Here is a 25,102-nt window from a genome sequence, read left to right on the forward strand (position 1 = left end):
ATGTTTAAAAGCATGAAGATGTAAATGTATATGTGTTTTCAGAGGCATGATTCATAATTCACCATGACTACAATGAGACTAGCATGTGAGGCATGATATTTATTTAATGATATTTCTGACCCAGGATCATGATTCTAGGTACAAATGTCTCCAAATGCCCTAGACTTTCCACACCTAGTGCAATACTGCAAGACTGTAAGATCTGTGAGAGCAGAGAATGTGTCATTGACTTGCGTATCCTAATGTCTCACAACATGCTTAGTCTCCGTAGTTCTAGAGTTATATTTCTGGTTCTGTCTTACCTGGTCTGTGAGAGCCTTTCTGTGATTAGCAATGACGCTTTGAAGGCACTGTTCTATAATCAGCTGTGTCCTGTGTGTATGAGAGCGCTTCTTAACGTGTACTTACAATCTGGGGATTTTGAGAAAAAGTGGGATTTTTTTTGTCTTTTTCCTTCATCTGGCATTGATTACTTCAGATATTCTGATTAGTATAGGTCAGGGACTATTCTCAAATATTAAGAATCTTTATCTACAAGGAAATTGAATGTTGGTTAGTACTATGGGTTCAAGGCTAGGGAAAGGATCTTTCTTGTAAAATAGATACATTTCAAATAACAGGCTCTTTTTCCTGTGGGCAGAGAAAACCACCTTGTTTAAGTAAAGCAACTTGATCTCTTCAAGAAATTAAAAGATGTTTCTTTTTAAAATCATCTTTGTTTTAGTAATGTAATACTTTAAAAGTACTTCTGAATATGAATTACAGTCAAGTCAATTGGAATATCTATATTCAGTCTTAACGCTGGTTTAAACATAGAGTCACAAATGTACTTTGTAGAATTCTGGCATGATGCTTATTAGCATTATCATTTTTTTTTATCTAGGATATTCACATTAGTTAAGGTGAAATATTTCTATAAAAAATGTAATAGAGCAGACAGCAGTCATACAAACAAGTTATATAAAAACAATAAAAATAAATAAAAACTTATAGTACTTGGGGAAAACTATCATTTTGAGACCAAACATCCCATTCTCCTCTATTCTTTTATTGGCCTTGTTACCAGCATGTGTACTTAGGTCCTCAAGAGTGAGGTAACCTTTGTTTTTCTCATAAAATATAAGAGACAAATAACTTATATTTCAAGTTGACATTATTTCCTTGTAGAAAACCACATTTTTACTTAATCTCTAAATTCTGAATCTGGATTGCTGTAATCACCATATTTAGTGTTTTAGAATCAAGACACGTATAGAATAACCCTAGGGAAGCTTTATGAAGCCTTTTAGATTTCAAGGCAAACAGCATTTCAAAGACAAGGCTACCTTTCTGGGGTTAAAACAACTTTTTAATATAAATGGGCATGACGTGGAAAAGGGAACAGTGTGTTGTCAACATCAAAAGAATGTGGCATTGCCTTTCCAAGATGATGCCAATTTAAAGTCATTTCTTAAAGCACGTCCCATTTATAATGAGGTTAAAAGTAGTTAGTATGTTGTTATGTGGGTTTTGCTGCATAGATTGGGCATAATCAGAAATTCTAATCATAAGAGGCCAAAAGAACATTATAATTGTGGAAAAGGGAGGTCTACCATGTGTCAAAGTCTCAGAAGGGAAGTGGAGGTTTATCACATCAGTGGTGAGACAGGTGATAGATGAATGGGATGGTTTAGTGTCACTGCAGTGAATTTAGTGAGAAAATGAAAGACAGCCTTTGGGGAGTGGTCTAAAAAAGAGTTGCGAATTTATGAACTAAAATCTATGTTATAATGGGATTGATCTCAGGAATCTTACTCTTACTTCTGTTGTAGCCACAGCCTCATAGATGAGTCCAGTCAGTATTTTAATAAAAACCTTTCAAGCCAATTGGATGTGCATTACCTCCATGAACTTCTGCACAGCTGCAAGCATTCCAAATTTCAGGTTTATGCCTGTGTGTTCCATGAAGGTAAAGATCTCATTACACATTAAGTTTTTCTTTCTGTTAATACAAATATTTGCAAAATAACACGTGAACAAAATTAGATTTGTTTTCTTTATTCTCGAACCTACATACCTCCATCTGTACTTAATTATGTGTTGTAAATGTTCAGAGTCAGTCATGGTGAAGAGCAAAAGCCCCAAGGAGAAGACTAAGAAGCCTCTTTTTGCTGCCACCTTTTCTTGTCCCAGGTATTTGAAAAACACAGATTTGTAAGGTGAGCATATTGGATTAGCAAGAGATACATTTGAAGGTCCGTCTTGTTCTAGCATTCCATGAAATAAGAAAGGGACTATGACTCTATTTTATACCTTTAATGAAAAATAAGATCAAATATATAAAATAACATTAGCAACCAAACACCAAATCATAAACATGTCAAAACATTAGCATATAATATAAAGTAGTAAGTAGATTTACTGATTTTTGTTATATTTATGTCATCATGCATGTATATTCTATATCTACATATCTGATGTAAAAATTACACTGTGTCTCTGCCTGCACTGAAAATATTTTATTAGATACACATTAGGATGGTTATTGTGAAAAAAGAAGAAAAAAGTGTTGGTGAGGATGGGGAGAAATTGGAACCCTTGCGCATTGCTGGGAGTAATATAAAATGGCACAGCCACTGTGGAAAATGGATTGGCAATTCATAAAAAAGTGGTATATAGAATTACCATGTGATCTAGCAATTCTACGTCTCGGTGTATACTCAAAATAAATACAGGCAGAGATTCAAACAGATATTTGTAGACCAAGGTTCATAGGAGCATTATTCACAATAACCGAAATGTGGAAGCAACCCAAATGTTCATTGAGAGATGAATGAAAAAACAAAATGTAATGTATATGCAGTGGAACAAAATGTGATGTATATACAATATTCAGTCTTTAAAAGTAAGTAAATTATGACAGATGCTACAACATGGGTGAACCTTGAAGACATCCTAAGTAAAATAAGCCAGTCACAAAAGGACATTTACTATAATACTTCAGTTATATCAGGTACCTAGAGTAATCAAATTCATAGAGACAGAATGCAGAATGTAGAATGCTTGAGGGAAGGGGAAGGAAGGGAAAACTAGTGTTTAATGGGTACAGAGTTTTCACTGGGGAAGATAAAAAAGTTACTAAGTGGTAATGGTTGCACAACAATGTAAACATACTTCTTGCCATAGAACTGTGCACTTAAATGATTAAAATAGTATATATTATGTTATGTATATTTTACCACAATAAAATATTCTATTAACATAAAAAATAATTAATATAGAAGTTCCAATTATACTTTGGAAACTGAGTCACTTTAGTTGGCTTCCTTTTCTGACTAGATTTTTAGGCAATTTACATTTCTACTTTTTCATTGTAATGGAAGCCATTGCCAGAAAGTAAGAGAAATAGATGCTGAATAAGCAAAAGTAGCAAATGCTGTCTATACCATAGCTCCAAAGCAGGATGTAGGCTTGAGGTAGTTGCAAAAGCTAAAAAAAACAAGTCAGGAGGAGAGTTCTGGCAATCAGAAGCAGAGGGACCATGGATTTTACAGAAGGATCAAGAGGGCTTTTGTGAATAATGTGTTTTACTTTTAGATTCTCTTTCTGCATCTGTAAAATGGGAGACTCATCGGATACTATTTACAGTTTTTGAATCAGTTTGAATCACCATACAACCCCCATTAATTCAGTTCAGCATTTTGATTCTCCCTCTAGATTGCAAGATCCTTTGAATATAATTGATGCTATTTTTATTCCTAAATTCCTTGTCATTTATGGTAATAATTTATTAATAATGAATAAATGAAGGCAAACTCTGTAACACAGTGCTCATCTTATCAGAATGTGCAGTTCAGGGAAATATTGATTTGCTTATCAGCCAAACAACTGACATATCTTAATTGATAAGTTGAAATATCCAATTCGGGAAAAGTATTCAAAGATTTTGTTAATCTACAAGTGCAGAATAAAATACCAATTTTGGTGAATTAAACCTGCCACAAAATAACAATCCATAGAGAAAGATAAGATAATAAAAGCATAATAACAGTCAACATTTTATTTAGCATTTACTAAGTGCCAGACTCTGTATTAAACACTTTTTATGAATTCTCTTATTTAAATTTCACAATGAATTTTAAGATATGTATTTTTATTTTAAAGGTGAAAGAATCCAAAGATATAAAGTTAAATGATTTCCCCAAGACCAAAGTAACTATTAGATTAATAGTTTAAACCCAGAGAATTGAATCCATGACCTACGGGGTTTTAAAAACAATGTACATTTCTTAAGTGGGGTGGCATGAGAAGAAGAAGACCAGGAAGTTCTGACTTTGTGTAAGCATTGGGCCACTCTGCACATGTAACTTCTTAACTCAAAGATTTGTGCTAACTCTGCAATGACTGTTGGTGAGATCCTTATTAGTGGTCACAGATTTCACAGCTTTTTTTTTTTCTGTTTTCTGTTTTAAGGAGTGAACATTTTAATGGTTCTCAGCAGTGAAATAACCATTTAAGGTTTATTAAGAGCATCTGTAAGCCGGAGGCTTTTTGTGGAATGCTATGGGAACAGATACATATTTAAAATAAAAGTGACATGCCTATTTCTGTAAAAGAGGAGCTAAAATATTTCTGTAGGAAAAAGATCTGGTTTTTAAAACAGATAGTTAAAAGTACCTTTTTCAATAAAATAAAACGATTTAACTTTTTAAGTACATGATTTATTTATGCCAAAAAATTAAGTATATATGAGTTCTCATTTTAAGTGCTCATGTGAAAATATTTCTCCTTGCAATGCATGATTTACAGGTGTTCCTGTAACATGGGGCCAGCCTTATATGTAGCTTTTCAATATGCTAGACATATGCGATACGTATAATACCGCTGACCAGGTATACACTCATTGGTAATTACTGTCCAGCCTATTTAGCTCTTTTGGTTTTAGTGTACTACTAATGAGATCTAGCTCATCACTTCATTCCTCCAAATCACATAGCTCTAAACAAACAAAGCATAGCTGCATAGAGCCATCCTCCACACCTTTAACCCAATTTAACTCTTGTCCATGTGTGTTATGTTGATTTGGGCAAGAGAATCTCTGTTGTGGAAACAAAAGAAACTAAATAAAACAAAGAAGAATCACCACCCCCACTCTCACCAGGCAACTCAAAATATAGGCCCTGACTTACCAATACTATTTTTACCTTATTTCTGCATTATTTGATAAAGCCATCAGTTTAATCATTATGTTCTATTTCTGAAGTTGTTTCATTGAAGAATAACAGACATGTAGAAAAAGAAAACACCGTGAATATACATCTCAATAATTCATCATGAAGAAAGTATTCTCATTTAACCGTCTCCAAGGTACGCATGATAATGATTTCTAATATCATAGTCTGTTTTTCCCTAGTGTTTGGCTCCATGAATAAGTGTCTACTCACATTTTTGTTGGTATATACTAGGAAATGGGATTTGCTGCGTCACGGTGCAGGTTTAGATTCAGTTTTAAAACATAATACCAAACCATATTGCAACATTGGTTGTTTAATTTTACACTCCTACTACAGGGTAGGAGAGTTTCCATCACTCATATCCTTGCCAACCTTCTTATAAGTAACACAGGGCTGAGTTTTATTATTGTATCACTATGACACAGTGATATTGTATTCTTTTAATTTGGGACATTTCATACCTTTACATTCAATATAGTTATTGATATGATGTAAATCTGTAATCTCACTCCTTGCTTCATATATGATTCACCTAGCTTTTCCTCTTGTTAATGAGGATCAGACCCTATGTTTTGCTTCCTTGCCTTTGCCTTTCCATCTTCTATTCTAGCTTCATCAAGGGCCCTAGGGAAAAAGCACCCTCACATATAATTTTTTTAAATTCAGCAACTCAGACTTTATTCCAGATCTTCTGCAAAACAAAAACAAAAACAAAAACAAAAACACCCCTGCATAACAAGATCTCTAGTTTATTGTACACATTTAAATTTGAGAACATATAATTTTATAAGCATTTGGTATTTGGTGCCTTTTGTGTGCTAGGCATTTCATAAACCTTCTCTCATTTTCTCTTCAAAGAATTTTACATGAGAGAGAGAGAGGATAAGAGAAGAAAAAAAGAGAGGGAGAGAGAAATAAGTCAAGCTACATGGTCAAGGTCAGGTTCACAGATGTAGGAAGCTAAAGAAAGCAGTATGACCCAGTTTATTTAATTCTAAAGTCTGTACAATTTTCAGAGGATCCCATGGTCTTTCTTGTTAGTGATTGCTTACATCCACTTTTTAAGTATAAAAAAGATATAAAATAATCATAAAGGTAATAAATTTTATAATTTTAGTTAACAAATGACTGTTTCTTTCTCTAAGAATATTTAACTATCGTTTTACAAATTCATCCCATCAGAAAACCTATGTGTCTGTACACACATACACATGCAGAGATGTGCAAACATGTACATAAATATGTATAAAATATGTGTGTATACCTATAACATGTACATATACATATAATTTGGAATGTTTTCCCCTTTCATTGTATATATTTATATATATGTATACTGTCAAGTGTACACATATAAGATTTAGAATGTATTTTCTTTCTGTTTCTATTTTTTATTTCCAACTTTTATTTTAAGTTCAGGGGTACATGTGCAGGATGTGCAAGTTTGTTACATAGGTAAAACTGTGCCATGATGCTTTGCTGCACAGATTATCCCATCATTCAGGTATTAAGCCCAGAATCCACTAGCTATTTTTCCTGATCCTCTCCCTCCTCCCTCTCACACCCCATCTTCAACAGCCCTAGTGTGTGTTGAACACATGCATCCATGTGTTCTCATAATTTAGCTCCCACTTGTAAGTGAGAATGTGTGGTATTTGGTTTTCTGTTCCTGCATTAGTTTATTAAGGATAATGATCTCCAGCTCCAGTCATGTCCCTGAAAAAGACATGATCTCATTCCTTTTTATGGCTGCATAATATTCCATGATATATGTGTACCACATTTTCTTTATCCATTCTATCATTTATGGGGATCTAGGCTTATTCCATGCCTTTGCTTTTGTGAATAGTGCTGCAATGAACATACACATGCATGTATCTTTATAATAGAATTATTTATATTCCCATACCTAGTAATGGGATTGCTGGGTTGAATGATATTTCTGTCTCTAGGTCTTTGAGGAATTGCCACACTGTCTTCCACAATGATTGAACTAATTTACACTTCCACCAACAGTGTGAAAGCATTCCCTTTTCTCCACAACCTCACCAGCATCTGTTATTTATGACTTTTTAATAAAAGTCTTTCTGACTGGTGTGAGATGGTATCTCATTGTAGTTTTGATTTGCATTTCTCTAATGATCAGTGATGCTGAGTTTTTTTTTCATATGTTTTTTGGCCACTTGTATGTCTTCTTTTGAAAAGTATCTGTTCATGACCTTTATCTACTTTTTAATGAGGTCTTTTTAAAAAAAATTTGTTTAAGTTCCTTGTAGATTCTGGACATTAGACCTTTGTCAGATGGATGGATTGCAAAAATTTTCTCCCATTCTGTAGGTTGTCTGTTCACACTGTTGACAGTTTCTTTTGCGTGCAGAAGCTCTTTAGTTTAATTAGATCTCATTTGTCAATTTTTGCTTTTGTTCCATTTGCCTTTGGCATCTTTATCATGAAATCTTTGCCAGTGCCTATCTATCTCATGAATGGTATTGCCTAGATTTTCTTCTAGGGTTTTTATAGTTTTGAGTTTTACATTTAAGTCTTGAATGCATCTTGAGTTGATTTTTTTATATGGTGTAAGGAAGGGGTCCAGTTTCAATTTTCTCCATATGGCTAGCCAGTTCTCCTAGCACCATATATTAAATAGAGAATCCTTTCCCCATTACTTGTTTTTGTCAGGTTTGTCAAAGAGCAGATGGTTGTAAGTGTGTGGTCTTATTTCTGGGTTGTCTATTCTATTCCACTCCATTGGTCTATGTGTCTGTTCTTGTGCCAGTACCATGCTGTTTTAATTACTTTAGCCTTGTAGTATAGTTTGAAATCAGGTAGTGTGGCGCCTCCAGCTTTGTTCTTTTTACTTAGAATTGCCTTTCCCATTTGTGCCCTATTTTGGTTCTATATGAATTTTAAAATAGTTTTTTCTAGCTCTGTGAAGAATGTCATTGGTGGTTTGATAGGAATACCACTGAATCTATAAATTGCTCTGGGCAGTATGGCCATTTTAATGATATTGATTCTTCCTACCCATGAGCATGGAATGATTCTCCACTTGTTTGTGTCATTTCTGATTTCTTTTAGCAGTGGTTTATAGTTCTCCTTGAATAAGTCTTTCACTTCCCTTGTTAGCTGTATTCCTAGGTATTTTATTCTTTCTGTGACAGTCGTGAACGGGAATACATTTGTGAGTTGGCTCTCAGCTTGCCTGATATTGGTGTATAAGAAAATGCTGGTGATTTTTACACATTGATTTTGTATCCTGAGACTTTTTGAAGTTGCTTATAAGCTTAAAAAGCTTTTGGGGTGAGATGATGGGGTTTTCTAGATACAGGATTATATCATCTTCAAACAAAGATAATTTTACTTCCTCACTTCCTAACTGAATACCCTTTATTTCTTTCTCTCGCATAATTTCCTTGGCCAGAAGTTCCAATACTATTTTGAATAGGAGTGGTGAGAGAGGACATCCTTGCCTTGTGCTGGTTTTCAAGGGGAATGCTTCCAGCTTTTGCCCATTCAGTATGATATTGGCTGTGGGTTTGTCATATATGGCTCATTATTTTGAGGTATGTTCCTTCAATACCTAGTTCATTGAGAGTTCTTAACATGAAGGGGTGTTGAATTTTATCAATGGTCTTTTCTGCATCTATTGAGATAATCATGAGGTTTTTGTCTTTAGTTCTGTTTATGTGATGAATCACATTTGCTGATTTGCATATTTTGAACCAACATGGCATTCTGGGGATGAAGGCTACTTGATTGCAATGGATAAGCTTTTGATGTGTTTCTGGATTTGGTTTGCCAGTATTTAGTTGAGGATTTTTGCATTGATATTCATCAAGGATATTCACCTGAGGTTTTCTTTTTTTATTGTATCTCTGCCAGGTTTTAGTGTCAGGATGATGCTCGCCTCATAGAATGAGTTAGGGAGGAGTCCCTTCTACTGAAATTTTTGGAACAGTTTCAGTAGGAATGCTATCAGCTCTTCTTTGTACCTCTAGTGGAATTCAGCTGTGAATCTGTCTGGTCCTGGGCTTTTTTTGGTTGGTAGACTATTTTACTGCCTCAATTTTAGAACTCATCATTGGTCTATTCAGGTATTCAATTTCTTCCTAGTTCAGTATTGGGAGGGTGTATGTGTCCAGGTATTTATCCATTTCTTCTAGATTTTCCAGTTTATGTGCATAGTGGTGTTTATAATATTACCTGATGGTTGTTTGTATTTCTGTAAGGTCAATGGTAATATCTCCCTTATTATTTCTGATTGTGTTTATTTGAAGCTTCTCTCTTTTCTTCTTTTATTAGTCTAGCCAGCAGTCTATTTTATTAATTTTTTCAAAAACCAGCTCCTGGATTCACTGATCTTTTGAAGGGCTATTTTTGTGTCTATCTCCTTCAGTTCAGTTCTGATCTTGGTTATTGCTTGTCTTCTGCTAGCTTTGGAGTTTTCTTGCTCTTTGTTCTCTAGTCCTTTTAGTTGTAATGCTAGGTTGTTAACTTGAGATACTTCTAGCTTTTCGATGTGGGCATTTAGTTCAATAAATTTCCCTCTTAACACAATGTTAGTTGTGTCCCAGATATTCTGGTACATTGCCTCTTTGTTCTCATTCATTTCAAAGAACTTGATTCTTCCTTAATTTCATTACTTACCCAAAAGTCATTCAGGAGCAAGTTGTTCAATTTCTATGTTGTTCTAACATTTTGAGTGAATTTCTTAATCTTGAGTTCCAGTTTGGTTGTGCTGTGGTCCAAGAGGCTGTCTGTTATTATTTCAGTTCTTTTGCATTTGCCGAGGAGTGTTTTACTTCCGATTCTGTGATCAAATTTAGAGTTAATGCCATGTGGCAATAAGAAGAATGTATATTCTTTGTTTTAGGGTGGAGATTTCTGTAGATATCTATCAGGTACACTTGATCCAGAGCCAAGTTCAGGTGCTGAAATGTATTTGTTAATTTTCTGTCTTGATGATATAATATTGTCAGTTGGGTGTTAAAGTCTCTGATATGGTTTGTTTCCCCATCCAAATTTCATCTCGATTTGTAATTTCCACACGTCAAGGGAAGAACTTGGTGGGAGGTGACTGGATCATGAGGGCAGTTTCCTCCATGCTTTCTCATGATAGTGTAGGAGTTCTCATGAGATCTGAGGATTTTTAAAGTGGCACTTTCCCTTTTGCACTCTCTCCTGCCACCATATAAAATGTGCCTTGCTTCCCAGTCAACTTTTGCCATGACTGTAATTTTCCTGAGGCCCCACCAGCCTCCTTTCTTTATAAATTAGTGATTTATAAAGAACCGTGATTCAATCAAGCCTCCTTTCTTTATAAATTAATCAGTCTCAGATAGTATTTTTATAGCAGTATAATAATGAATTAATACAGACAATTGGTACCAAGATAGTGGGGCATTGCTATAATGATAACCTGAAAATGTGGAAGCAACTTTGAAACTGGATAACAGTCAGTGGTTGGAATAGTTTGGAGGGCTCAGAAGAAGACAGGAAGATGAGGGAAAGTTTGGAACTTCCTAGAGCCTTGTTGAACGGTTTTGACCAAAATGCTGATAGTCATATGGACAATGAAGTCCAGGCTGAGGTGGTCTCAGATGGAGATAAGGAACTTATTGGGAACTGGAACAAAGGTCATTATTGCTATGCTTTAGCAAAGAGACTGGTAGCATTTTGCCCCTGCCCTAGAGATCTGTTGAATTTTGAACTTGAGAGAGATGGTTTAAAATTAGAACTTAAGTTTAAAAGCAAGCAGATCATAAAAGTTTGGAAAATTTTCAGCTTGACTATGTGGTCAAAAAGAAAAACCCATTTTCTGGGGAGAAATTCAAGCTGGTTGCAGAAATTTGCACAAGCAATGAGGAGCCAAATGGTAATAGCCAAGATAATGGGGAAAATGTCTCCAGGGAATATCAGAGATCTTTAAGGCAGCCCCTTCCATCACAGACTTAGAAGCCTAGGAGGGAAAAATAGTTTTGTGGACTGAGCCCACAGCTTCACTGCTCTGTGCAGCTTAGGGACTTGGTGCCCTGCATCCTAGCTGCTTTAGCTCCAGCCTTGGCTAAAAGGGGCCAGTGTACAGCTCGGGTCATTGCTTCAGAGTGTGCAGGCCCCACGGCTCAGTGGCTTCCACATGGTGTTGGGTCTGCAGGTGTGCAGAAGACAATAGTTGAGCTTTGGGAACCTTCTGCCTAGATTTCAGAGGATGTATGGAAATGCCCTGATATCCAGTCAGAAATCTGCTGCAGAGGCAGAGCCCCCTTGTAGAACCTCTGCTAGGACAGCATGGAAGGGAAATGTGGGGTCAGAATTCCCACACAGAGTCCCCACTGGGGCACTGCCTAATGGAGCTGTGAGAAGAGGGCCACTGTCTTCCAGACCCCAGAATGATAGATCCACCAACAACTTCCACTGTGCACCTGGAAAAGCCACAGGCACTCAACTTCAGCACATCGAAGCAGCTGCAGGGGGTGTACCCTGCTAAACCACAGGGACAGAGCTGCCCAAGGCTGTGGAAACCTACTCACTTGCATCAGTGTGCCCTGGATGTGAGACATGGAGTCAAAGGAAATGTTGAAGCTTTAAGATTTAATGACTGCCCAGCAGGATTTCAGACTTCTGTGGGGCCTGTGACCCTTTTTTTTTTTGGCCAATTTCTCTCATTTGGAATGGAAACATTTACCCATTGGCTGTACCCTCATTGTATCTTGGAGGTAACTAACTTGATTTTGACTTTACAGGCTCATAGGCAGAAGGGACTTGACTTGTCTCAGATAAGAGTTTGGGCTTGGACTTTTGAGTTAATGATGGAATGAGTTAAGACTTTGGGGAACTGTTGAGTTAAGACTTTGGGGAACTGTTGAGAAGGCATTATTGATTTTTAAATGTGAAAAGGACATGAGATTTTGGGGAGGCCAGGGGCAGAATGATATGGTTTGGCTCTGTGTCCCCACCCAAATCTCATCTCAAATTGTAATCCCCGCATATTGAGAGAGGGACCTGGTGGGAGGTGATTGGATGATGGAGGCAGTTTTCCTCATGATGTTCTCATGATAGTGAGGGTGTTCTGACAAGATCTGGTTGTTCAATAAATGTCTAGCATTTCCCCTGCACTCTCTGTCTCTCCTCCACCATGTAAAATGTACCTTGCTTCCCATTTACCTTCTGCCATGATTGTAATTTTCCTGAGGCCTCCTCAGCCATATGGAAATGTGAGTCAATAAACCTCCTTTCTCTATAAATTACCGAATCTCAGATAGTATCTTTATAGCTGTGTGAAAACCGACTAATACAGTCTCCCACTCTTATTGTGTGGAAGTCTAAGTCTCTGAAGGTCTCTAAGAACTTGCTTTATAAATCTGAGTGTTCCTATATTGGATGCAAATATATTTAGGATAGTTAGATCTTCTCTTTGAATTGAACCCTTTACCATTATGTAGTGCCCCCTTTGTCCTTTTTTACCTTTGTTAGTTTAAAGTCTGTTTTGCCAGAAACTAGGATTGCAACCCCTGCTTTTTTTGGTTTTTCATTTGCCTGGTAAATTTTCCTCCATCCCTTTATTTTGAGCCTATGTGTGTCTTTGCGATGTGAGCTGCATCTCTTAAAGTTAGTATACCAGTGGGTCATGGTTCTTTATCCAGCTCGCCACTCTACATCTTTTAATTGGGGCATTTAGCCCATTTACATTTAATGTTAGTATTTCTATTTGTGGATTTAATCCTGTCATCATAATGCTAGCTGGTTATTTTGCAGACTTGTTTATGTGGGTGCTTCATAGTGTCACTGGTCTATGTACTTCAGTGTGTTTTTGCAGTGGCTGGTAATAGGTTTTCCTTTCCATATTTAGTGCTTCCTTCAGGAAGTCTTGTAAGGCAGAGATGGTGGTAACAAATTTCCTCAGCATTTGCTTGAGAATCTTATTTCTCCTTTGCTAATGAAGCTTAGATCGTCTGGATATGAAACTCTTAGTTGGAATTTCTTTTCTTTAAGAATGTTGAATGTTGGCCCCCAATCTCTTCTGACTTATAGGGTTTCTGCCCACAGCTTTCCTTGGTTAGGTGTGGGGGTTCCCTTGGCTCAGTGTCACTCCTGGGTGGGCGGGTGCCCTGCCCTGCTTTTCCCTGTTCTACATAGATTGAGTTGTTTCCCTGATCAGTTCCAATGTGAGTACCTGCATATTTCAGTTAAAGATGCTGTATTTACCTGCCCCTTTCATTCCTCTCCTGAGTGCTGCACAAGGTAGCTGCTTCTAGTCAGCCTTCTTGGCCCTGACCCCTCCTTTCTTTCTTTTAAGACATTGTAATTAAAAAGCCAGTAAGTCATAAATACTTATTTTAAATGCCTTCTTAGATAAAAAATTTTAATATAAAATTAAGGATTACTTTTTTCTTTCTTTTTTTTTTTTTTTGAGACGGAGTCTCGTACTGTTGCCTGGGCTGGAATGCAGTGGTGCAATCTCAGCTCACTGCAATCTCCATTTCCTGTGTTAAAGAGATCCTCCTGCCTCAGCCTTCCGAGTAGCTGGGATTACAGGAGTCAGCCACCACATCCAGCTAATTTTTTGTATTTTTAGTAGAGACAGGGTTTCACCATGTTGGCCAGGCTGGTCTCAAACTCCTGAACTCGTGATTTGCCCACCTCAGCCTCCCAAAAAACTAAGGATTTATAATATAAAACTAAGGAGATTTCAGGAAACCTAACTATTTTAATAAGTAATATTGACTTTATTTCTTGGAATATTTAAGTTTCTTTCACCATGAAAAATGTTAACAAAAATCAAATTTTTTACTTGGTTTGGAATACACGCTGTTGCAAAGGCCAATATCTGAACAGTGTCAACATTAGCCAGAATGTCTGATTAATTTTAAATCTTTAAAAATACAATTAATGTTGAAATCCACCTTTTTCACATTAGCATTACACCTTTGCATAGTCACTTTTTTTATTATTTCAAATAATTATTTAAAAATCAATCAATTCCAACACTACTATTTCTTTGCTATGTTGTAAACCTTAATATTTCCCAGATCTAAAACTACATTTGACAATGAAACAGTTGACTACCATTATAAACTTCATATGAAATATTTTGGATTTTGTTTTTCATTTTGAGTGTAGGCACCCATAGGATATTGAAAGTTATCAGGATATTCTTCCCACTCCAAGATCCAGGAAAGTAACATATCAATACAGGACAAGGAGATGCTTCAACATCAGAAATGCGTGGGAGAGGTATGTGTTCTTCCCTGGGCTGATTTTGAACAGTTCTTTGAGGATCGCATTGACTCTTCCTACCTTCTACTCCCCTATGTGTCTGGCACATCAGTTTGCCCTTAGGTCCTTGCACTGAGTGTCTTTCCCTCAAGATTCCCTTTGCTGAAATTGTTACCGATTGTAATAAACATCCAGATGAGTTGGGCTGTGCTTTACCACTTGAAAGTATTTTCAGGTCAATTTTTTGTGATTTTTTAAAAAATGAAACCTTAATTTTACTATGGTGCTTAATGAACTTGTGATAAATATCAAAAAACTATGCCAAAATTTAAGGTTGGACCTGAGTTGTTCATATTTAGGGATTTAGGGATGACTGAGACATGAGTTCACCCTTTCCGCAGAAAGTTATGCACAGTAGAAAAATATAAAAACAGAAGGAAAAATAATTACTTTGTGCCTATTTTTGCTAGCTACTGTGCATACATTATTTTATTTTACACAAAAACCCTCAAGGAAGTTACAGCACCTCTATTTTACGGAGGAGTAAGTGGGCATTACAGAGGGCAAGTATCATAATTTACAGCACCTGGTAAATTAGGAGGATTTACCTCATATGGGTAAATGGGACACAAGCTGAGGATTATAGGATCAAAACCCGGTGAGCCTCATTCCAAAGCCTCTCTTCTTTTCACAAAACATCTTACCCTGCCAGACTTGTAACTATTGGTGATATTTATGAATATACAGACAAATAGTAGAATAAATCTATGTGAGTAATTTTTTCTAACTTGTTTTTCTCCATGCATGGGAAGCAGGATGGCATAATGGTAGATAAATGCAATTTTGGTGGTCAGGCAAGCACGAATTTCAATCTTGACTCTAATATCTATTAATTACTTTCCCTCTAATATGCATTACAGTATTAAACTGAACTAGCTTCTGTGAGGCTCTGTTTTCTCATATGTAGAATGGGAATAATAATGGTACCTAGATTGTAAGATTGTTTAAGTTATAAATGAGATAATGAAAATTAAATGCTTAACAGGGTATAGTAGATAGTAAGCTTGCAAAAATATTAGCTATAAGTCTTAGTACCTATTGTCATCTTTAACCATTTAAAAACTGCTTAAAACAATGCACCTATTATTAGCAAAAAATTAAAAAGTAAGTCATAATTTATCACCATGCTATGTCTAAAAAACATATTTTGATGAGTTGGCAATCATCCATAAATGCATTTACCATCATTTAAAAAATAAATGGGGCTGAGTGCAGGGGCTCATGCCTGTAGTCCCAGTATTTTGGGAGGTTGAAGTAGGAAGACTGCTTGAGGCCAGGAGTTTGAGACCAACCTGGACAACACAACGAGACCCTGTCTCTACAAAAATTTTAAAAATTACCAGGAATGGTGGTGTGCACCTATGACTACTCAGGAGGCTGAGACAGGAGTTTGAGGCTGTCGTGAGCTATGATCAAACCACTGCACTCTACCTAGGCAAAAGAGCGAGACACTGTCTCTAAAAAAATAAAAATGTAAAACAATCTTTAAATTGGAAATAAAAGTATCAATACAAGCACAATTGCAGTTGCTTATTATTAATGAACTTTATACCGACAAGGAAAGTAAGGACTCAAAATGTCCATTTCCTTACATCTTTGCTTAAATCTTCCCGATTCTATTAAGGGTTATAAATTGGGAGTATTAATTGTGAAATCATTTTTAATAAAATCCAGGTGCTTACATAAAATTTTGACCCACTTGTAATTGTTTGGTCTGGAACCTTCTGTAAAGCCATGATGTGAGAGGAACCACATAACACAATAGCTATAGCAATGAATTATAAATAAAAAATTGTTGATATATGGAACAAAGGAATTCATCAAGTTTAGCATTTTATTTCAGCTCAGTAGTGATACCACTTCAAACTGGTATCATTGACTAAGATTGACTTTACTGGTTGTCATGACCACAGTTCCAAGCACTCATAGTTGTTTTCAGTCCACTCAGCACCTTACAAAAGGGGTAATTTTCTTATCATTGATCTATTTCTTTTTCTTTGGCATGCTTTACATAGGGACCTTCAGAATGTGTCACCTTTCCAATCTTACCTGGGTCACAAGCTGGAGTAGGAAGGGCTATCATATTTCTAGCCTGTAGAAAAGAAAGATTTCCAAATATTTGGAAGGAATGGGAAGCCTAGTGGATCCAATTTAACTTCGCAATAAAAACATGTCATTGTACCCTCAAGATTAACAATCTAAGTAAAATATATTATATGTGAATGAGTATTTTTCCCCTCCACATGTGAATAAAAGTCTTGTGGAAACGTTTTTTCCCGTGCGACAAAATATTTTTGGATTTTATCAGAAATACTAAATACAGCATTTTTATGTCTAGTTTACATTTGCCTCTTATCTACAGAAGAACCCTGTGAGTTGGAGGAGCTGTTACTCTGTCCTACATTGTTCCTGTGAGAAACAATACATCACAAAAGAATAGGGCTGTGTCTCAATAAAGCTTTACTTAGGGTTATTGAATTTTGAATATCATATAATTTTCATGTGTCATAAATATTATTTTTAAAGTGTTTTTTCAACTCTTTGGAAAAAAAGTTCTTAGTTCATCTACCATACAAACACAGGTAGTAGGCTGGATTTGGCCCATGGGCTGGCCCCTGCACCAGGTGACTGAATTGAAAAAAATTGACATACTGTGATGTTGTTGTATCTCACTCATACAAAGGTATCCTGGTCCTTCCCTAAAAAGAATATTCCCAAACTCTCACACTAAAACTAACAGCTCAGTATATTAATGACTATTTGAAAAAGTAATTCTTTGACAAAATATAATTAAGTCAATTTTTGTATGTTTTATACTCATAATCTGATAGAAAGTTAAGTATTTTTACTGTCCATATTTTCTAAGGATACTTAATGTATAATTTTTTGATTTACAAAGGCTTAAGTCCCAATTCGTTTGTCATTAAACATGTTGAATAATTTACATCTATGTATTAAATAACTATAAGAATAAGTTTGTCTGACAGCATAAAACCAATATGTTGCCAGATGTTTGACTGTTCATGGTTGTTTTTACATGCCCACTCTAATTTTTAAGGAGTCTAGGAAGCTCATTTTTGAAAATTATCAGGTGAGGATGTTTTAAAAAGTCAATAATGATGGCAATAAATTAAGATGAAGACCCAAACCTCATTCTTTAATCCCTTTGGGCCTTAGTGTCTTCAATGACTGAAAAACAAATGTCTGTCTCATGATTTCATGGAGATTCTTTCTAAATGATGACATGCTAGAACCATACAAAGGATTATAAAGGCTAGGATCATTATTTAAATAAAATATCGATTTTAAAGATCAAAAATTGTGGGTATATATGTACGCTTTTTAAGTGGTTATTACATGAATTCAAAATTTGGAATTAAGTATAGAAGTAGAAATTTCTTTGAATGCATGTGTGTTTGCGGGTATATGGCATAAGATAGATGTGTATATATTTACAAGGAGCTTTAATTTATATATTTTTAATAGACAGTTTTAACAAATTGGACTAAATGTCTCTTAAATCTGTACTTTCATCACAGAAAAAGATATAAAATTATGTGGAGGAATATGACCCAGTTTTCCAAATTAACATTCATGAAGTTTGGTGACTAAGTCTTAGCAGAACATATTGAAAATGTAGCTCTGATTGTTTACAACCTTTTCTACTACTATGTTTTTTAATATCAGCATTTAGAAAGCCCCCAAGGATGCATTTATCTGCATTAAGAGGACCTAAAATCACACGGTTAGGTGACTGTCCTTTTTTTATTCTAAAGATTTATTGTCACAAAAGCAAGGTTATGTTTTATTGCTGATCTAAGTGATAAAATTAATGCATGCTCATTTTTTAAAAGTTGAAAACACTGAAGGATAAAAGAAGACAAAAATTCACACATTGTCTCACTGATCCAAACAAAATCACAATTAATATTTTGGTGAATTTTAAATCCATTTATGTTTAACCTATTGAAATTAAAATTTAAATCAGTTTTGCATACAGGCTTTTAAAATGTAATATTATGCCGTATTCCTTTTTCAATATTATCATACAGAATGTATAAACATCATTGCAGCATTCAGAGCTGAATCAAGAAGAACCATATATACATATGCACACACATATATCTGGTTCTTTATATGATATATAAATATATTTATATATTATATAATATACTATATTATATATAAACCATATATTTACATTATATATAACCCGTATATAATATAGTTCAACCATATTATATGTATCTTATATATTGAGAAGCCAGTTACAACGATGTGAACTTATGCAATTGAGAAAGCAGGATAAACAGTCTATATGAAGCTACTGTTCTGTGTCTGATGCAAGAGGCTGAAGTCATCTGGGCGAGTAGTTGAGAAGGAAGGATAGTAGTAAAGTACAGATGGGGTAAGGGTAAGCTGGAATCTAATCTACAAGGATGAGCTGGGACCTATGAGGCAGGACTGGAGCACACACTGGTTTCTGATGGCCTCCAAGCCTCCAACTTTGATAACAGGGGTGACCAGGACAGAGAATTTGACAGCCACCTCAAGCAAAACACATTCCAGGCCCAGGAGGTGAAGCAGCTGATGAAAGGGAACTACCAGGCACTGTAGGAGCTATGGCCTGGCTGCTGATCCAGGGCAACACAAGAAGCCAGCAGATCAAGGAGGAGGATCAGGAGCTATGACACATGCAGAACTCTGCTCTGTCCTTCCTCTTGAAGAAAGAATATGCCTTCTGTGACTTCACTTTACCTTCCAAATCTCAATCTCATACAAAATGTCTTTTTCTGGCACTCTAACTTAAAACTGTGCAGGGTAGGGAATTCTGGGAAATACAAATCCTGCCTAAGTGGACACAATTCACAAAGATCATCTTTATTTTAAGGCCTATGAACTATTTCATGAAGTACACATACCATACTCAACATCACTGTACCCAATTATTGAATATATGGAAACACTAAGATGTCTAATAGTATTTATATATACTCTATTATTTTGCACATTGTCTCTGAGGATCGTGGTGCTTGACATTTGTTAATTGAGAAAATCGACTGATTCTTCTGCTTTTATACCTTCTTAACTCTCCCTTTCTTCAGGTCTCAGCTTAAGTGTGAAGGTTGAGGAGAAGTCTCTCCTGATTCTGTAAAGTTGGTTTGTGATCCTCCACGGTGTTCCCGAAGCATTATGTATGCAGCATCCTTATTTTTCAGTGTAGTTTCCTAAGTACCCGTCTGTGCCTTTTACTACCCTCTAAATCACTTGATGGCAAAGTATCTGGTATTGTTAAATCTCCAGTTCTTAGGAATGTTCTTGGCACATAGTAATTTAGCAATTAATGCTTACAAATTAATGAAATTATACCATTAGTCAACCAAGAAGGTGCACTATTTTCATTTTTGTTACTTTCCCTATTTGAAAAATATGCTCTGATTTTAGTTAACTGAATTTTCCTCAGAAAAATTGAATGAAAACTGCTTTCCCTTGGACTCATATGGTATTTTTTCATTACCAGTGCATAAAAATTACTTGAAATGTTTTCCACTAGAGTCGCTTGATGGGTTAATATCCTCTGAAATCAAAGACATTTCATTATGATATAACAATGTTTTGAAATTTTCTGTTTTGGATTGACTATTAAAGTTAACAAGCAATTGTTGTATACTATGCTTCTGCTGAGACTCCAGATAACTTTAGATAATTCGTTGCTATTTTTTGGTGAATATTAATATGAAAATATTAATATTGACATTTATGTCATTGTTCCTGATTCATCTGTTACTCAAGATGCTTTTACAAAGAATAGTTCCATCCTAAAGGAGGAAAGGGAAGGCATGAATAAAGAATAGACAGAGGAAAATTTGATGTTGTCTGATTATTTTGCTTTATGTTTCCACTATTTATTTTTGTAGTATTATTTATATTTCAAATGTTCATTATTGTGCTATTCTACACATACCAATTGTTGAATCCATAGGTATGTGAGTGGGTTGGTAGTGATAGGAAGATAGCAGGCTCTTTCCCAAAATTTGTGATATGGCTATGTGTATTGAATTGCTTTCTGACGATAGCTTCTTTCTGTATATTTTTAGTTTTATTTTCCACCAAAACCAGTAAGTTCTAAAATAGTTAAATATTAAATAGATTTCACATATATTTTTATACTTTCATGTTACCAATAACTCATTCTTTTCATTATCCCAAATATTTGTTCCATTTTAAGTTTCTTTTCTGTGATATGGTTGGTCTTGGTGAAGTCATCTTTTTAAAAAGTGAGATAATCTGGTTTGAGTTGGTATTTGAAATAAAAAGCAAAAAGTGAGATCGTTGGGCTTAAATTTTAAGTTTTCTCTCTTTGTTTTGCAAGCAATCAGAATTGAATCTCTCAAAACAAAGTAGAATACTCAAATATCACTGAAGAAATTTTGATGCATCAATTACAAACAAAAGCATTTTCAATAATCTAGTTAGTAAAAGATAATCACTTCCCTTTGTCACTGGATAATTTTAGATTTGGTGGCCTGTAAAATTTTGAGATAAATAGCTATAACTCCATGTGTTTTCTTCTTTTAGAGTTGTTGCTGCCATTGAGATGCACTGTGTTCTCTATCTCTGACAGTTAGATTCCAATATAACTTATCTCTGTCAAGCCAGCTTCCCTGAGATGGCAGCCAGGAAATCGCTATGCACCAGTGATGATGAGGTGAGATGCAGCAGAAAGTATGGGTTGCAGCTGAAGATATCTATGGCATTGCAGCACATTCTTCCTCAAACTTTGGATTTTTGTCACTTAAGAATCAATTTGCAGTGAATTCCTGAATAAACAACCCAGCTTACTCAATTATTGAATAGTACATGGAAATTTCTAATTGTATTCTTTCATACTGTATTATTCTGCTGATTGGAATTAAGAGAAATGTAATATGAAAGAATATTGCTTCTTGGATTTCAGAGTTTCAAAACCTTGCCTTTGTCCCCTTGGTGTTTCTTTGATGTATCTGTGCTTGAAGTTATTTCTTTAATTTGTTTCCGTTGGTTTAAGAAAGATTATAATTCAATGAACTATTCTTTTTCTTCTCGCGTGGCTTTGCATTTCTTTCTTTACAGAGTTAGGGGAAGCTTACCTAATTGATACATTTCATTTCATTTCATTGTGCGGATCACCTTTTACCTGTCTGGTACCTGAGATGAGTGGTAGTTATCAAAAGCAAAATGACTGATCTGCAGGGGTAAAGAGTAGGGAGGATGGGATTATGATGGCTGATGACTGCTGCTATTCAGAGTCAGGCACTTTCATCTCTGGATCCATATCTTATTTATTTTTTCACCCGCAACACATAGAGCAATGCCAAAGAACACAGAAGATAATCAATAACTTTTCAAATGAAAGAAAGAGCAGTAGTGCCTGAAAGAGAAATAGGCATTACATTAGAAGCAAGCCTGCAGCTGATATTTCTGATGAGTCAAATGTCTTATTTCTGAATGTTGGTACCCTATATGAGCTGGGAGACAGGAGACAGATGATATTTACTACACTCCATGTCACCCCTCCTGCCAGGCAAAGTTGGAAACAGCAGGGACACTATGAACTCCCTGGTACTTCCTGATGTGTCTCAATGGTGCTATAGCTCATCTTGCTTTTTCTTCCTCCTCTTACAAAAAGCATAGTGTAAATATCCTCGAGGTCTCATTAAGCATCTTTTAACTTTGGTGATTCTTCTCAGAATTAACGGTATAAGATCAGGGCCACATATCACTTTTTTCTTTAAATGCTGCTCATCTGCACACTGGAGGCAAGAAGGGACCATAGCTGGGTGGTGGAGACAAGGAGAAAAGGGTGAATTGGACATGAACTCACACATGAACCTACTAAGCTCTTGCTCCATCTCTTAATCAATTTATGATATGGCAGGAGAAAAGACAGATACTACCATTTAGATATGTGATAAATTTAAACCAAATGCAAGTGCTATGGTTTTCAATAGTAAAATATATTTCCAAAGACACACTGAATGTAAAGTTTTATTTAAATTCTAAATCATCCAAAAAGGAGTTGAATTTGGAGTGCCTATGTATATATAATACAACAATATAAATATATCATGTGTGGTAAACTAAAAGAAAACTGACAATGAAGTTTAAAAAATAAGGTGCAATCTAGAGTAAGGACAGTCCCCATGTAAAGAATAGGAACATACAATAAGGTTTTCTTTTTCTTTTTTATTTTATTTTATTTTATTAGTATTATACTTTAAGTTTTAGGGTACATGTGCACAATGTGCAGATTAGTTACATATGTATACATGTGCCATGCTGGTGTGCTGCACCCATTAACTCGTCATTTAGCATTAGGTATATCTCCCAATGCTATCCCTCCCCACTCCCCCCACCCCACAACAGTCCACAGAGTGTGATGTTCCCCTTCCTGTGTCCATGTGTTCTCACTGTTCAATTCTCACCTATGAGTGAGAACATGCGGTGTTTGGTTTTTTGTCCTTGCGATAGTTTACTGAGAATGATGATTTCCAATTTCATCCATGTCCCTACAAAGGACATGAACTCATCATTTTTTATGGCTGCATAGTATTCCATGGTGTATATGTGCCACATTTTCTTAATCCAGTCTATCATTGTTGGACATTTGGGTTGGTTCCAAGTCTTTGCTATTGTGAATAGTGCTGCAATAAACATACGTGTGCATGTGTCTTTATAGCAGCATGATCTATAGTCCTTTGGGTATATACCCAGTAATGAGATGGCTGGGTCAAATGGTATTTCTAGTTCTAGATCCCTGAGGAATCGCCACACTGATTTCCACAATGGTTGAACTAGTTTACAGTCCCACCAACAGTGTAAAAGTGTTCCTATTTCTCCACATCCTCTCCCGCACCCTTTGTTTCCTGACTTTTTAATGACTGCCATTCTAACTGGTGTGAGATGGTATCTCATTGTGATTTTGATTTGCATTTCTCTGATGGCCAGTGATGGTGAGCATTTTTTCATGTGTTTTTTGGCTGCATAAATATCTTCTTTTGAGAAGTGTCTGTTCATGTCCTTCGCCCACTTTTTGATGGGGTTGTTTGTCTTTTTCTTGTAAATTTGTTTGAGTTCATTGTAGATTCTGGATAAAATTTTCACAACCTACTCATCTCACAATAAGGTTGTCTATGGAATTGTTAAAGTTGACCAATAAAGTAGTCAGGGTTGACCAGAGAAACAGAACCAACTATAGATATATGAAGAAGTTCATTGACTCGTGTAATTACAAAAGCTAGAAATTCCATAATCAGCAGTCTGCACGATGGAGGCCCAGGAAACCTCATGGTGTTATTTAAAGACTTGAGAGCCAGAGAGTTGATGGTACAGATTTCAGTCCAAGTTTGGAGGCCTGAGAACCAGGAGCACCAAGAACAAGAGAAAGTTGACATCCCAGCTCAAGCAGTCAGTCAGAGTTATCAAATCCTCATTTTCTCCACCGTTTTGTTCTATTCAGGCCTTCAATAGACTGAAAAATACCCACCTATACTGGGAAAGGCAATCCACCTACCCTGTCTACCAATGCAAATGTTCATCTCTTCTGGCAAAACCCTCAGAGACATACCCAGAAAGAATGTTTAACCAGATACATGGGCATCATATGATCTAGTCAAGTTGATGCATAAAATTAACTATTATTATCTCTCATCTTCTTAGTGGTCAAGACTACATAAGATGAATGTAATGGATTACTGAGGAGACATATTAGTCTTCTGGCACTGAAATTTGTAAAACATTTCTCCTGTGACTTCTTATAAAGGAGAAATAGTACGATGCCCTCAGCATTTCCAAAATAAATATAATAGTAACTTTCAAAAAACTGCACCTTCATGAAGGCCAATGTCATGAGGCCAGAGTTAGCTCAGTTGAGGCGATTCCATGAGACACTGAAGAAAACTTATCCCCATATATACTTTTCAATATTTAGATTGATGCAATAATAAATTTAGTCTATAGATCAGTGCTTTTCAGTATTTAGTGTGGTATTCCATTAGGGTAGATAATTGATCAATAATATTTAAAAATTCAAAAAAGTCCTACACTTACATAGTCAATTGATATTTAATAAAAATACTATTGTGGAACTATTTCAACCACTGGATACTCATGGGGATAAAATGAACGTCAACCACTATCTCACATCATATACAAAAATTAAATTGTGTTGGATCATAGACTTAAACACAAAAGCTATAACAATAATATTTCTATCAGAAATACAATAATATATATTCACAACTTAGGGATAGACCTAGGTTTTATACTGTTCTTTTTTCTTTTGACATTCAGCGTACATACTGGAGATGTTTTATGTTTTATCTAGGCAATCAGCATAAAAAAATAAATTCAGCAACCCAAAACTTTTGTTCATTATAAACAACACCATTATAAAATGCATAAACAGACCACAGGCTGGAAGACTATATTTGCCAAACACATAAGACTGCAGCTTTCTATTTGACTTTCAGCTTTTTAGTTGCACAGACTGAGGAAAGCCCTCACTCAAGTGAAAACTAATAAATGTGTGTCAGTCAGTGCAATTTTCCTCTTTCAAGGGTGACTCCCTTCAA

At 35.6% G+C, this 25,102-nt stretch overlaps 2 long non-coding RNA genes across 2 annotated transcripts in view; one reads left to right on the plus strand and one right to left on the minus strand.

Annotated features, from left to right (window-relative positions):
• Window positions 1–21,565, plus strand: part of LOC117981093 (uncharacterized) — a 69,275-nt gene extending 47,710 nt beyond the window's left edge. Inside the window, exon 4 of the long non-coding RNA XR_008626044.2 lies at window positions 21,069–21,565. This is a non-coding gene — a long non-coding RNA (uncharacterized LOC117981093). The remainder of the gene's footprint in view (window positions 1–21,068) is intronic.
• Window positions 21,566–23,353: 1,788 nt separating this feature from the next.
• The window catches only part of LOC134730819 (uncharacterized), a 98,047-nt gene continuing 96,298 nt past the window's right edge, over window positions 23,354–25,102 (minus strand). The window contains exon 3 of the long non-coding RNA XR_010112795.1: window positions 23,354–23,883. This is a non-coding gene — a long non-coding RNA (uncharacterized LOC134730819). The remainder of the gene's footprint in view (window positions 23,884–25,102) is intronic.

This window comes from Pan paniscus, chromosome 6 (genome assembly GCF_029289425.2).
Source record: "Pan paniscus chromosome 6, NHGRI_mPanPan1-v2.0_pri, whole genome shotgun sequence".
Taxonomy (NCBI): Eukaryota; Metazoa; Chordata; class Mammalia; order Primates; family Hominidae; genus Pan; species Pan paniscus.